The sequence below is a fragment of the Ambystoma mexicanum genome, chromosome 3p, assembly GCF_040938575.1.
Source record: "Ambystoma mexicanum isolate Mex_15411 chromosome 3p, UKY_AmexF1_1, whole genome shotgun sequence".
Lineage (NCBI taxonomy): Eukaryota > Metazoa > Chordata > Amphibia > Caudata > Ambystomatidae > Ambystoma > Ambystoma mexicanum.
This window is the reverse complement of record NC_090925.1, coordinates 394,455,545-394,470,251: the sequence shown is the minus strand read 5'-3', so window position 1 is coordinate 394,470,251 and position 14,707 is coordinate 394,455,545.

Sequence of the window (14,707 nt, the reverse complement as noted above, 5' to 3'; positions counted from 1 at the left end):
AACCCGACCTCCGTTTCAGAGGTTACCACATTGGACATTTGAGAGATTCCAATCATGTATGGACAAGCTGGATAGATTTATGTCCACTCCTGAACATAAAACACCTAAGAGGCCAAGAGAGGTACTTCATGAGGACCCCAGGGCTAAATATCCTAGACTATTTAACCCCCTTCAAGAGGAGGCTAAAACTTATGACCTCACTGAAGAAGACTCTCACTTCCAAGAGCATGAGGAGTTCTTAGATAGTGAGGACCAACAACCTCGAAGAAGGTGGTTTTGAGGAAAACCCTGACATGGGTGGGGGGGGGGGCTTCGAAGAAGACCCAGAAGAAGGTGGCTCACAGCCTTGGCAGTTCCCAACAGCGTCTACAGACCCTGAGATCCTGAACCTTTCCTCTCCTCAAACCACACCGGTCAGGAACCCGTCACCTATAGATGACCAACCCACTTTCAACACACTACTACGGAAAGCAGCAGCGCACTTTGAAATTGAGACTGGGGAAATGACTCCCGATCATTGATTTTGTAGAAAACATCATTAAGGAAAAACCTCCCACTAGCCAGACCATTCCACTCCTCGCCTCAGTTAAGAGACAAATCACCCCATCGCTGTCTAGACCTGCGTTGGTTAGAGGGGTCGACCCAAGAATTGAAAAATTGTTTACTCCTTCTCCATCGGACCCATTATATATTAAGGGTCACTCAATACCAGATTCCTTGGTAGTAACTACCACAAGGAAAAGGGCAGGGGTTCCGCTATCAACTAGCGAAGCACCCCCGGACAAGGAAGGAAAGAAACCCTACGCCCTGGGTAAGAGAATTACAGCCTCGGCAGCTTTTTTCCACCAGAATTGCCAATAATACCTTACTGGCAAATTATGCTGATGCCCAATGGGGGAAGTTACGCCAAGACCTCGGAAGTCCCTGAGCCCTTACGAACTCGTTTGTTAACCACTGTATCAGAAGGAACTCTGGTTAACCAGAGCATCATTAAAAACACAATTGATGCTGCAGAAACGGCTGGCCGTTCTTTAGTCCAGGGGATACTTCTGAAGCGTCATGTCTGGCTCCAGAACTCAGGTTTTAAGCCAGAGACCCAGACGTCACTCATAAACAAACCAATCGATGATTCTAACCTCTTTGGGAAAGCGGTGGACGACGCACTGGAGGCCGCTAAGGACTTCGACACCCTAAAGACTTTAGACCAGATCTCAAGGCCTCCCAATAAGCAAGGATTCGGCAACAAGCGCTTTTTTGGAGGCCAACAACAGCAGGAGTACACTGCAGGCAACTGGTCCTTTACTCAGGGAACCAGTGGCCAATACACTCAGAGGACAACGGCGTGGCAAGGGTAGAGGTCGGGGCCCCACTCCCAGAGGTTCCCCGGCTACCAACACCAAATGACCCGAAGGTTCGGGTCCCCTCCCATGCATCGCCGGTCGGGGGCCGCTTAACATCTTTCTTACCAGCATGGGAGGGAATAACATCAGATCGCTGGGTATTGTCAACTATAGCCCGCGGTTACTGCATAGAATTCAGTCGGTCCCCCACGTACAGACCCCCAAGGGGACGTCGCCCATCACCGGAGCACCTCGCCATCCTTCAAGAAGTGGAACTGCTGCTACTAAAAGGAGCAATAGAGGTTGTGTCTCTATCACAGGTGACTGGAGGTATTTATTCAGTGTACTTCCTTGTACCCAAAAAGGACTTAACCATGCACCCTGTATTAGATCTGCGCCCAGCGAACAAATTTGTCAAACCTCAAATTTTGTATGGTGACTTTACAGGAAGTAATCTCCCTGCTTTCACAGGGAGATTACATGACACTGGAATGAAAGATGCATACTTTCATATTTGAATGTTGCCAGCGCACAGAAAAACCTCTGGTTCATCATAGAGGGCAAACACTACAAGTTCAGAGTGCTACCCTTCGGCATAGCGTCAGCACCGAGGGTATTCACGAAAGTACTGGCAGTGGCAGTGGCCCACCTGCGCAGGTTGTCCATCCCAGTATACCCTTACCTCAACGATTGGCTCATAACAGGGGATTCTTACGAGACATGCTGCTCAAATACCCAAAAGACTGTAGACCTTTTTGTTCCAACTGGGCTTCTCCATCAACGAGAAGAAGTCCAGCCTAGACTCCAGCCAGATCAAACAATTCCTAGGGGCTCTAATTCGAAAAAAGGACGGCTTCATCTTCCCCTCCAACGAGAGGGTCCAAAATATGCTGTTTCAGATCCCTCAATATGTGGCCGGTCGAGAGGTGACGGTACGCAAAGCAATGCGTTTGCTCGGAATGATGTTGTCATGTATATATTTGGCACCTCACGCGCACCTGCGCATGCGCCCAATGCAAGAGTGGCTCAACAGCAAGTGGTGTCAGGCCAGCGGACAATGGGACGATCTAGTGGTGGTCTCGCAAACTTGCTGGAACTGCTAGTGGTCTTCAAAGCACTGAAGGCTTTCCAGGCGCACCTGCAAGGGAAGACAGTGCTGGTCCTCACAGACAGCACCACAGCCATGTACTACCTGAACAAGATGTCCCCTTTTCGACTACTAAAAACAAAATGCAATACTCTGCAGTGACCATTGGATGTCAGAATATGCACAGCATGTGAATCTAAGCAGATACAACCATCAGAAATGCTTTTACAGTAAGTAATGCATTGTCATATCAAGCGCATCAAATTCAAGATGATAACTTTGCAAGGAGTGCTCCCTTGGCGAAACATGCACGATTTCTTGGCCACTCTAGACTTGGAGGACGCATACATCCACGTACCAATCCACCCAGCACACAGAAAATTCCTCAGTTTCACTGTGGGTGATCTTCATTTTCAATTTCGAGTGCTCCCGTTTGGTCTGAGATCAGCACTGAGGGTGTTTACAAAATGCCTAGCATTAGTGGCTGCGAAAATCAGGACCGGAACAGAAGTCTTTCCATATCTGGGTGACTGGTTGATAAGAGCAAGTTCCGCCTCAAGTGCACGCTTGGCAGTTTCAAAGACAACAAATCTCCTAAGGGGGTTAGGTTTCGCCATAACGCAATGTCCTGCCCAGTTCCAAGCGAGACAGTTTCTTTCCTGGGAGCCAAGCTCGACACCAACATTCCGAGAGTGAGACCGTTGGCAGAAAGAGCATCAGCAATTCTCTGCTTGACCTCGTGGTTCTTATGGAGAGTAACGACGTTGGTGCTCTCTTACAAATCCCTCCTGTGCATGATGTCCTCATGTATATTCCTCATACCAAATTGCAGGCTTCGCATGGGGCCTGTTCAGGAGGCACTGGACCACCAATGGAAACAAGTGCTCGGCTCGTGGGAAGACATCATCCAGATTCCAACGATGCTGCACAAGGCTCTTCGATGGTGGAACGCTCTGCAGAACCTCTTACAAGGAATGCCGTTTCAGGCACCAACGTTGACCCTTTTCTTAAGGACGGATGTGTCTCTTTCGGGCTGGGGCGTGCGGACCTACAAACCAAGGGCTCCTGGTCACCCCAGTAGTCCCAACTCCACATCATTTTGGAACTCGGGCCATACGATGGGCACTGAAAGCTTTCCTTCCGGTAGTAGCGGGTCAGGTGCTCACTGTAGAGACAACACAACCTCTATGCACTACACAAACAACCAAGGATTCATGAGGTCAGAGATCTTACCTCAAGAAGCTCAACTACTATGGGCATGTGCCTTGCATCGCGGAGTCCAAATCAAGGTGGAACACCTTCCGGGAGTGGACAATGTCCTAGCGGACAAACTGAGCAGGGACTACACATCTTCTCACGAGTGGGAGCTGGACGAGAAGGAAGCCCAACAGATCTTCCACTTATAGGGCCATCCACATCTCGATCTTTTTGCAGAATGTTCGCCTCCAGGTACCCAGAGAGTGAGTCAGTAGGAGACGCTTTCTCTGTGCATTGGACAGGGAAATTCCTATATGCCTTTTCCCCCCTTCCCCTCATTTCCAGGATACTACGGAGACTGAAAGAGCAGAAGTGTTCTATGATCCAAATTGCACCGGACTGGGAGCGGCAGGTCTGGTACTCGACCCTACAGCACCTGTCCCGATGGCCCCCGATTCGCCTCAAAGTGCATCAGTATCCATTGACGCAACAGAACCGCAAGATCCTCCATCAGGATCCAGCGAGCCTGTCTCCCAAGGCCTGGTTCCTGAGCAGCATAAGCTGATGAATCTCAATCTGCCTGCGGAATGCTGGGATATAATCGGGGCCCTCAAGGGCTCCTACTACACGCATCACCTACACTAGGAAATTGACTCGCTTTTCCAAGTGGTGTGAGATGTATGCTATTGATCCTCTCACCGCTTCAGTGGAGCAAGTACTTCCTTATTTATTACACTTAGCCAAAGCAGGTCTTTCACGGTCTTCTGTCAAGGTCCACCTGTCGGCCATTACGGCATCCACGATGGCCCCGGGGACACAGTCCTTACTCTCCCTTCTGGCTGTCAAGGTCTTCCTTAAAGGGCTTTTGCGTACATACCCGCCTACGCTGGTTCCAACCTGGAGTTTGAACACTGTGCTAACAGCCTTGATGGAGCGTCCTTACCAGCCCATCCATAGGTGCGACATAAAATTCCTGTCATGGAAAACGGCTTTCTTGATAGCCATTACTTCGGCCAGGAGGATGAGTGAGTTACAAACCTTATCTTCTGAACCCCCTTCACGTTGTTCCATAAGGACTGTGTCAATTTAAGATCACACCCTAAATTCCTTCCGAAGGTAGTATCAGAAATTACGCTCACAGAACGCATTGTCCTGCCAACTTTCTTCCACAATCCCTCTTCGGAAGCAGAATGAACGTTGCATTCTCTGGACATAGCAAGAGTTTTAAAGTTTTATTTGCAAAGAACTAGGGAATTCTGTTCTTCAAATAGACTGTTCATCGCCTTCTCTGGCCACAAAAAGGGCCAGCATATTGACAAACAAGGGATGGTGCACTGGGTTTCTTCTTGCATCACCCACAGCCATCAAGCGAAAGGCGACCCTCCCCTTCCCAAACCACCCTCAGCGCACTCCACCAGAGGGAGAGCTGCGTCAACCGCGTACCACGCATGGGTGGCCTTGAAGGACCTATGCAGAGCCACCACATGGAGCACTCTGCACACGTTTACTAAACACTACTGCCTGGCTGAAGATGCCAACAAAGAAAATGCCGTTGGACAGGCAGTGCTCCGCCACCTCTTTGCATAAGGTAGGACCAGCCTCCTTTTCCCTGAGTATGTAACCGCTGTATTGCCGCATGGTAAAGGTTTTGATCACAGATATGTTTTCTGTATTATGCATATATGTATATGATGGTGGCATGTTTTTAACTGCTTGGTATTCTATTCAAGCATCTGAATCTATGAGAGATCCAATGCTGGAGAAGTCTTAGTTACTTACCTGTAACTATTTCTCCAGCATTGGTATCTTTCATAGAATCACATGCGCCCGCCCGCCTCCCCTGAGAGGCTGCTCCTATGCTCAGCACCCATCATACTGTAATTACTACAGATCAAAATCTGAAGATGGCTGCCGGGGGCAGAGCTTAAACTCTGCCACCTCATTGGTTTCTGTCATGAAGGACCAAAGTGAGATGCAGGGGCTACACAATAGAATGGCTCATAGGCCATGACGGACTATGTACATGCATTTCTATGTAGCAATGTGTGTATATTAAAACATTTTTAATCATTATTTTATCACTGAGCATTCTCAGTCTGACGACGGGGAATATTCAAGCATGTGAATCTATGAAAGATACCAATGCTGGAGAAATCCAGTTACAGGTAAGTAACTAAGACTTCTTTTCTGTCTAAAGTGATATCTGGCCTTCTGTTGCTCTTCCACTTTTTATTTTCCTTCCCCAGAGTGGGACAGAACATTGCACAATTTGGGCATCCATCAAGTGCTTAAGTTTGTTTGGACAGGACCCATGATTTCAGGTCCTCTGAAGGCTCTACATCCTCTACAGGGGATTATCTCATGGTAATCTGGCTTTCCACACCACCATAGCATGGTGGATAGTATCTTGTATCTCTAAGGTTTATGTATGGGGTTGCTCCCTCGTAAGATGCTTCAGGCACATGTGGTTTATGCTGAGTCGGTGTCTGTTGCCTTCTAGAGACAGCTACAATGGGAGGTCATTGCCAGGGCTGCTAAAATGGCCTTGCCTTCAAATTTCTCGCCTCATTACTGCTTGGATTCTAGTTCTTAGGTGGCACCAGGTTTGGGCAAGTGGTCTTGACAAATCATTTTGGTTAAATGGTGTCAGGGCCACCGTGCTTTGTGTGTATGGTTGATAATCTTGCACAGGTATTCAGTAAGGGGGCAGGATGTTGAAGTATGTTATTTACCTTTTAGAGATGACTGAACTACTTACTACTCCATAGTTGCTATCCCCTCCCAATGCCCTTCCAACTAACCCACTGAGCTAGCTAACCAGTTTCAGCCTAGGTTGAGGGAAAGGACTGGTGGGTTGGGCCTCGGGGTGGTCCCTAGAGGGGAGTCCACATGATCCAGTCAAAAATAAGGGATGTTTTTATGCACCACTTAAATGGCTCTGGTTCCATCCCTCTGAGTCTGAACTCCCACAAGAATGACTGAAGAGGCACTAGGAGTACAGCTTTGTTTTTGCTGTTGAACTCTAGACCATTATGTGGATTTATCCTAGTTGCACACAGGGTTATCTAGCACTATGTGTAAAAACATTCCATTGCTGGTATTTAATTGCTTGCCTATTGCAGGAATCCATCATGCAGTGCTATGTAGATGTTTTTAGCCTGCAGTGCTAGGAGATTGCTCATGCCCTCTGTATACACATTGAATGTGGAGGGCATGGATGCCAATGCCCTACGCATTTAAGTGGCATAAAATAAGCAGTGTTGCGTAGCAACTTGCTATATACTTCTGTAGGTTTGCTAATTAAATTGTCACGTGTGTAGTAAAGCTAGCTATTTAAATTACCCTGTTAAATGAGACGGCTCACCCTGCATTCCTCTCATCTCTGGCCTCTGGGGGGAGGGAGAGGGAGACGCTCTCTCTACTCCACTCTTAAAAGTTCCAAAGGCCTGTGTGCAAGTACTAGCCAAGAAAAACAAATTATTTTCAAATAATTGCAAACCAGAAGTAATTGGGATGACACTTTCTATTAAGCTAACTATCCTGTTTGGCAAACACCAGTATGTTTTAACTGCATTGTTTTTGAGGGTTTATAGTCATTCCATCGAATTCTTACCATCGACTGACCATTCCATCGAAAAAATGCATCAAATTTATTTTTTACCCATTAAAATGAAACTAAACCCTTGACCTTCAAAAAAAATGCATTCAACGCTTTTTTTTTCAATGCACATTTTTAGATGGAAAGGGATTTGATGGTATTGCATTCGATGCAATGACCAGATACCGTCTTTGAGTAATGTTTAGCTTGGTGTATTCTAAATCTCATAAATTCAACTAATATTTAATGATGTTGTAGAAGGTGCATCATGTTGACAAGTGAACACTTTTGAAAATGTACATGCTAACATGTCCAAATGAATGTGATGGCAGTCCTAGTTCTGACACCTGCTGGATGCATCCATCTGTGCAACAGGTGCACAACCCACAAGCTGAGCCAAAACATAAGACATTCTATCTTATCAATTTATTGCCTTGTACCAGCTACCATGAAAGTGAGATGGCTGCAAATTACAATATGAGAGGCTAAGAGTGTGTACCACCTGTTCAGGTCAAATTTAGTAAGGAGATAATACTAATTTACTGTGTGAGACTAAAGTTCTGTTAGGGAAAGGCAGAGTAAAAACTGTATTTTCTCAAATTAGCTTGCAGAGTGTGCTGAACTGGAGTGCATTTTGTCTGCTACTATTTTCTGTGTCCAGGGCTGTTGCTCCTTGAGTGCATTGCCACTGAAATGGACTACTGTTCAATTGCTAAATTTAAAACCTCAGGTTCTGTTGAATCAAATTGATGGATATTACCATCAGTATTACATACTGTTCGCCTCTCCACTGGGAGGCTGACATTACGCTCCAGCATTATAGTTTATAAAAACTAGTATTCCCTGCAAGCGCAGTGCTTTATATTTTAATTTTTGGCACGTTAGAGCTGGTCTGCGCTGGTCCGGCTTGAATGGAGTGTAGTGGTGCAGGGACCTGACCAACTATAGGTATGAACCAACAGTCCTCCCAGATTCTTATCTTGACTTCTAAACATGGGACGCTTTCATGGAAACACACTTAATACCAGCATGTGTGTCACAAGGAAAAATGTCTGGCGCTCCGCTTGCCCCCCTCCCACCCCCTTGTACATGGGCACACAATCACAAGCGCTTTTAAAACCATCGAAGAGCATCTTGCTCAGTGCCGTACAACAAGACCACTAAACACACGCCTAGTTCTTTAAAACTGTCCTTACTAAACACAGTCCTTGCTTAAACACGCCCTGGATATATTCTTGATAATGGAATCGACCTCTTGTGTCTCAGAGAAATGGCTGCAAGAAAGCAGTGACCCCCGTATAGACCTAGCCACCCCTCTGGGATATAAAATGATCAACAAGAATCGACTGGTGGTGCAGTAGCAATCCTAGGTAGGTAGGAAATTGGCATCTTTGAGTCTCAAATGAAATGTGCCGGATGCAAAGTTCTTCATGCTAAAATTACCCCCACTAGCAACACTTTCATAAGAAAATGTCTGATATACAGACCCCCTGCTATGCTCTTACGTCCCGCCCCCTTTCCTCCACTGTATGGGCGTCCCTCACGAGGGATGGGAGATGGAGAGACTGAACTTATTTCACCAGAAAAAAATCTTCCCCTTTAATTTTAGAGGCCGCAGCCCTGGGAGCATGGAGGGAGCTCTTCCAGAAGTCACCTCCAGAGGACCTAAAGGACTTTGTCAAGCATCGCTTGAGGCTAAAGGGAAGGCCTCTATTCACCATCGTACCCCGTAAGGGTGACTCTTTCCCAAGGAATCGCCTGTCTGGGAGGAACCTGTTGGGTTCTAGTACCAGCACACGTACCAAGGCTAGTCCAGCTACCGGGCTCATGGCCAAGGGGTCTCCGGATCCCTCCAGTGTCAGTGCTGAGGGACTGCAAGTTTCTTTTACTGGGGTTACTCCTGAGGGGCAACGCCCTAGTACCGGCATCATGTCCAAGGGGGTGCCTTCATGCAGCACTACCGGCAGCTCTGCTGAGGGCGATACGCCTTCCAGGTCACGACCTGAGGCGCGGGATGGGCCTTTTGTTCCGAATACCAAGCATCTTGGATGGGGCTGGTTCCAGCGAGCCAGGCACCAAGACTTTGGCATGTGGCATGCAGCTTGACAAAAATGGCTACTGCACCAGACAAGATGTCCGCTCATCTGATACCCCCCTTGCAGACCGGATGGAAGAGTCACAAGGTGCGACTGGTGTCAAGCAGGTGCATGGCCTACAGTTTATCCATCAGCAGTGCAGGGCAGGTTGCCCCTGCACCCCAGGCCGAGTGGGCCCCAGCCCCAGCTGCCCTTGGCCACTCTGTCAATACCTGCCACCTCTACAGCCTCCGAAGACAGGTTCTTCGAAAGGTTCCTAGGGCTGATGCAAACTCCCAAAATGGGGGGGGGGGGGCATCCTCTGGTATGCCATCAGGGACATGCTCCCTCAGGTCACCCCACCGGCACCCATAGTCCTTCCTCTGATGGCGCTGGTGCCACAGGCCCCATCGCAGACGCTGCTGCCCCAGCTGGCTCCTCTGATTCCGGCTGCTCTGCCTCCCACAGTAAAGGCGGTTCAACACCAGCCTTCGTCTCTGGTCTCCACTCGGCAGCCCATGGTGCCCTGCACTCCTCCACCAGCTCCGGACCCTGCCCAAAATCTGGCAGACATGGACGAGGAGGACCCGACATGCCATCTTCAGCCAGGGCCTTCCACGAACGCCTTGGAGGTTTGGCAGAGTATTTGGGCCTTCCTCAGCCCGAGTTAGAGCAGACCGAGGAGAGGGTCTTAGCAGAAGTCCTCACCCTAAGACCCCCTACCAATACTGGGATCCCGATGCAGAAGGATGTAGTTGTCCTGGCCAAGAAGGGGTGGCTCAAGCCACGCTCGGCCCAGCCTGTTAATCGGTGCCTCAGTGTCAAGTACAGGCAGATGGAGGGGAACACTCTTGTTTCAGTGCATCCTCAACCGCAGTCTTCTGTGATAGCTGCGGCATCACTCTAGTCCAAGCCTCAGTCTTTGACGCTGCTAGGCAAGGAGTAGAAGATCTTGGAGGCGTATGGGAAGAAGCTGTACTCCAATGCCTCTTTGCACCTGCGGCAGGCCAACGCAAATACCATGTTGGCAGCCGCTAACCAAAGGCTCTGGTGGGAAATTGCAGACTTCCTCCCTGAACTTCCGGCACAGAGCCAAGTGTGCTACAAGGCGGGACTAGGAGAATCCAGGCTGGTAGCCCTGGACATTATGGAGTCCACCGTGGCCCACATCGATACCTCTGCCTGGGCTCTCTGCATTGCCATGTACATGAGAAGGACGGCCTGACTCTGAGCTACTAAGTTTAATCCCGATGTCCAGGAATGCATATTGGACCTTACCTTTGAGGGCAGTGACCTCTTCCACTCCACCACGGATGAGGAATTGGATAAAAAGAACAGCTTCCAAACTGCGAACACTTAATCTATTCTTAAAAGGCCACGCCCAAGGCCTGCACCCATTCGCAGCAATGCTCTGACAAGGGGCGGGCGTTTGGCGGGTTCTGAGGCCTCCCAGAATGGAGGTCCAGACAACCGGACCGTTCTCAGAGTCCGCATTGGCGGAAACAACAAAAGGGGTGGGAGGAAGCAAGGGGTTTTTCCAGTCCCCCACCTCCGCATCAGAACCCTACACCACTTTTCACAGGGACAAGGTTGTCCTGCGGACGCACCCCACTTTCCTACCCAAGGTGACCCCCTTCAATCTCAATGAGGAAATGGTCTTACCCACTTTCTTCACCGACCGTAGGACGAGCCTCGGAGTATCGTGCGCGTCTGGATGTGTCACGTGCGCTGAAATACTAACTGGACAGAACCAAGGACTTCCGCAAGTCTGGTGCATTGTTTGTCAATTTTGTTGGGTAAAGGCCCGGTAATCGCCTCCATAGCAAGGTGGATAGTTGCAGTCATCAAGGAGGCCTAATAGGGGCAGCAAAAACCAGTGCCAGCTAACTTGCATGTCCATGCGGTCAGAGCTAAGGCCATGGCCATCGCGTTCCAATGGCACAGGCCGTGGCAGGGTGGCTACCTGGGCCACCCTTTTGGCATTCTGTGAACACTACTGTTTGGATGCCGCCTCTAGGTCAGATGCGGCATTCGGGCAGGCGGTTCGAAAAAACCTGTTTTTTTAAGGCGGGGCTCCTCTCCTCCCTGCGGCTACATTCAGTTGTAATCGCCCATACAGTATGCAGGAAAGGTGACGGGACGTAAGAGTAATTAATAGTTACTCATCGTAGTGCCTAATGTACTCTTAGTCCAGAGTCCCCTTTCCTCCATACGTCCCACCATCCTCCCTCCCTAATAATACTGGTGTCATTAAGCAATGTTAATCATTGTAGACACGTCAGTGGGGACTGAGTAGTGCCGGTGGACAGAGTCAGGAGAGTGCATTCTCCCAGGGCTGCGCCCCGCGTGCCTCTAAATTTAAAGGGGAAGATTTTTTCTAGTGAAAAAGATTGTCTCCTGTCCCTTGCGAGGGACGCCCATACAGTATGGAGGAAAGGGGACTATGGACTAAGAGTATGTTAGTCCCTACAGTGAGTAACTATTAATATATGCTTCAATTAATGAAGACCTGAGCCTTCTACTTAACACTTCTAATCGCCCAAACTCCTCGGAGATCTGAATCGGTAGAAATGGGATTTCTGGGACAGAGCAGCTCTTGGGATCGAGCAGCAACTTAACAATGTAGGAATAATGGTTCATGACCTTAAGCCAACTCACAAGGGAGGCCACATCCTGGATTGGTTGGCAACATGAAATGTCACTATATGTGACTTTAATGCCAACCCCTGCATCTGGTCAGACCACTGTATGGTTGAATGCACAAACTGTTTGCCTAAACATATAAATGTACCTCGCAACCCACCCAAGGAAATCCTCAATTGGATTTACAGTAAACTTAAGTCAGGAGATCTAGCAACCTGCATGAAATCCTTCATGTATGACTCATCTGATCTAGACCCTCCAGATAAGCTTACAAGAATCTACACGTTTCAGTTACAAACTTATTTGATAATAATGGGACTGCCCAAACCAACAAGATTAGTTTACCTCTGACCTAAAGATCTTAAAACAGAAAAAAGGACAAGCCGAGTGGATATGGGCAAAATAAATCGGAATATGGAGAACAGAGACAAATGGAAATCTATAGAAAAAACATATAAAACAAAGATTCTCGAGGCTAAAAAGATCTGTGTCGCTCAAATCGAATTAGCATGAATCAACACAAAAACTTTTTGAGCTGTATAAATCTTGGGGGGAAAAACCTACTGCCTTCACTCGTACAATTACCCCTAGCAAAGAGGACTGTGAAAATGTGCAGAAAGCATTTCTAGATGAGGCCCTACTGGCCTGTAGTAAAATTCATAACAAAGTGTCCTAAAGATACCTTCTGAACAAGAGACGAGTATCAATACTAATAACACCTCCCCAAACTCTAGTTTTGAAACCATGACCATCAACAATACCGCCAAAATGTTAGCTAATATCAGGCCTACTTCCTGTATAGTTGATCTTCTCCCAACTAATATCATTCTCAAGAACATTAGCATCTTTGCCCCTTTCTATACCAGATTTATAAATGCCTCTGTCTTATGGGCAGTCACGCCCATTATTAAGAAGCCAGGTCTCAGTGCTAAAGATCCTGCGAACCTAAGACCAATAACTAATCTCCCTTTTCTACAAAGAAATCTGGAAAAGGCAGCAACCATCAAGTTACAGGCACATTTCAAATCTGTTTCTGCCTTTCACTACACACAATCTGGTTTCTGTAGAAATTGTGGGACTTAAAATGCCTTTTTAGATTTGCAGACACAAATGCTAGGAAGAATAGAGGAGGGTAAAACTGGTCTACTTGTTTTGCTGGAACTCTCTGCGGTGTTTGACCTAGACCACTCCAGACTAGTGGAAACATAAGCTGATACCAGTACATTTTCCAGCCACGCCATTGAGACGATACGCTCTTTTCTCAGCGAAAGAACCTCTAAGATATGCTGGGGTACTGCCTGCTCCGATCCTGTCCCTATAAAATACGGACTGCCACAGGGGTCCTGTATTTATCCAGCCTTTTTTAACATCGATATAAGGCCTCTCGGTGTAAAACTAGAAAACATGGGCCTCCATTAAACAAACTACGCGGACAACTTTCAGCTCACCATGGATCTTAGTGGTGACCATGTCATCGGCGCAACAGCTCTCAACCACATCTATTCGATCATCCAGGAATGGATTATTGGAAACTGGATGTATTTGTATTTTTTGTTTTGTTTTATTTGTAACGCGCACCATCAGGCCCGGAGGCATCAGGGCGCAACTTAGACATGGTTACATAACAAGCATACATATATTCAATCTATAGGTACAGTGCAAAGTATTCAGAGCATACAGCTATATACATCATTTACAAAGTAGAGATTAGAGCAGGCACTTTACTGGGCAGGGCTCCCAGGTACATTAGAAGTCCGTGTTTAACCAGTTCTAAAACCGAGCTCATGATATTTGGAACAAGCTTGACCAAGTGTACAAAAGTTTTATACTAGATGCCTGCCCCATTAAGGTGGTTGAGAAGGTGAAAACATTATGCACAGTGTTTGAGGCATCCCTTAACGCGGATGCCCATGTCAATAACTTTACTAAGAATGACCATTACCACCTCAAAATCTTGAAACAAATTAATCCATTAGTTTCACGTAAAAACTGAAACTCTATTTTGTGCCATAATTATGCCATGGTTGGACTATTGCAATGCCTTACCATGTGGAACCAGCAAAAAGTGCACATCCAGAAGCTGCAGATCATTCAGAATGAGGCTGGCAGGATAATCCATAATGTCGCAAGGAGAGATCAAACCGCAGAAAGGAGCTTCACTGGCTTTAATTTAAGGCACTTGCTCTGGCTCATAAATGTTTAGATGGAGAGGCACCAGATTATTCAAAGCAAACCTTGGAAAAATATTGCCCAAGCAGGACCCTGCGCTCTACATCCATGCATTCTATGGAACATTACAGAATGTCCCAAAGAAATTTGAAAACCCTCCTGTTCGAGTAAATTAGCTAAATCCATGTCCTGTTATTTTTATGTTGTCTTCTTGAGCGCCCTGATGCCTGTGGGCTGTAGTTTGTAAACAAATAAAAAACTGTAGTGCAGTCCAAATATGAGGAGCACTGCAGTGACCCAATATGCACAATTGGGTATATACCAAAATATGAATAGGGACCCAAGCAGATTAGCGTCAATACTGTGTGCCCACAATATGGGTAAACCAGAGTCTACCAAAGAGGATACAAAATGTAAATCAAGATGCTAAAGCATATTGGTCAGTCATATACAAAACAAATCTTTATAATCATGTGTGAAAATATAGTGTATATACAGAGGACAGCAGATATTATGGTAAATGTATTTTGGACCGCAAAGTATCCTTTGTTAGGCCAGATCTAGGTAACCTAAAGCATCAAAAAGAGAAATAAAAGGA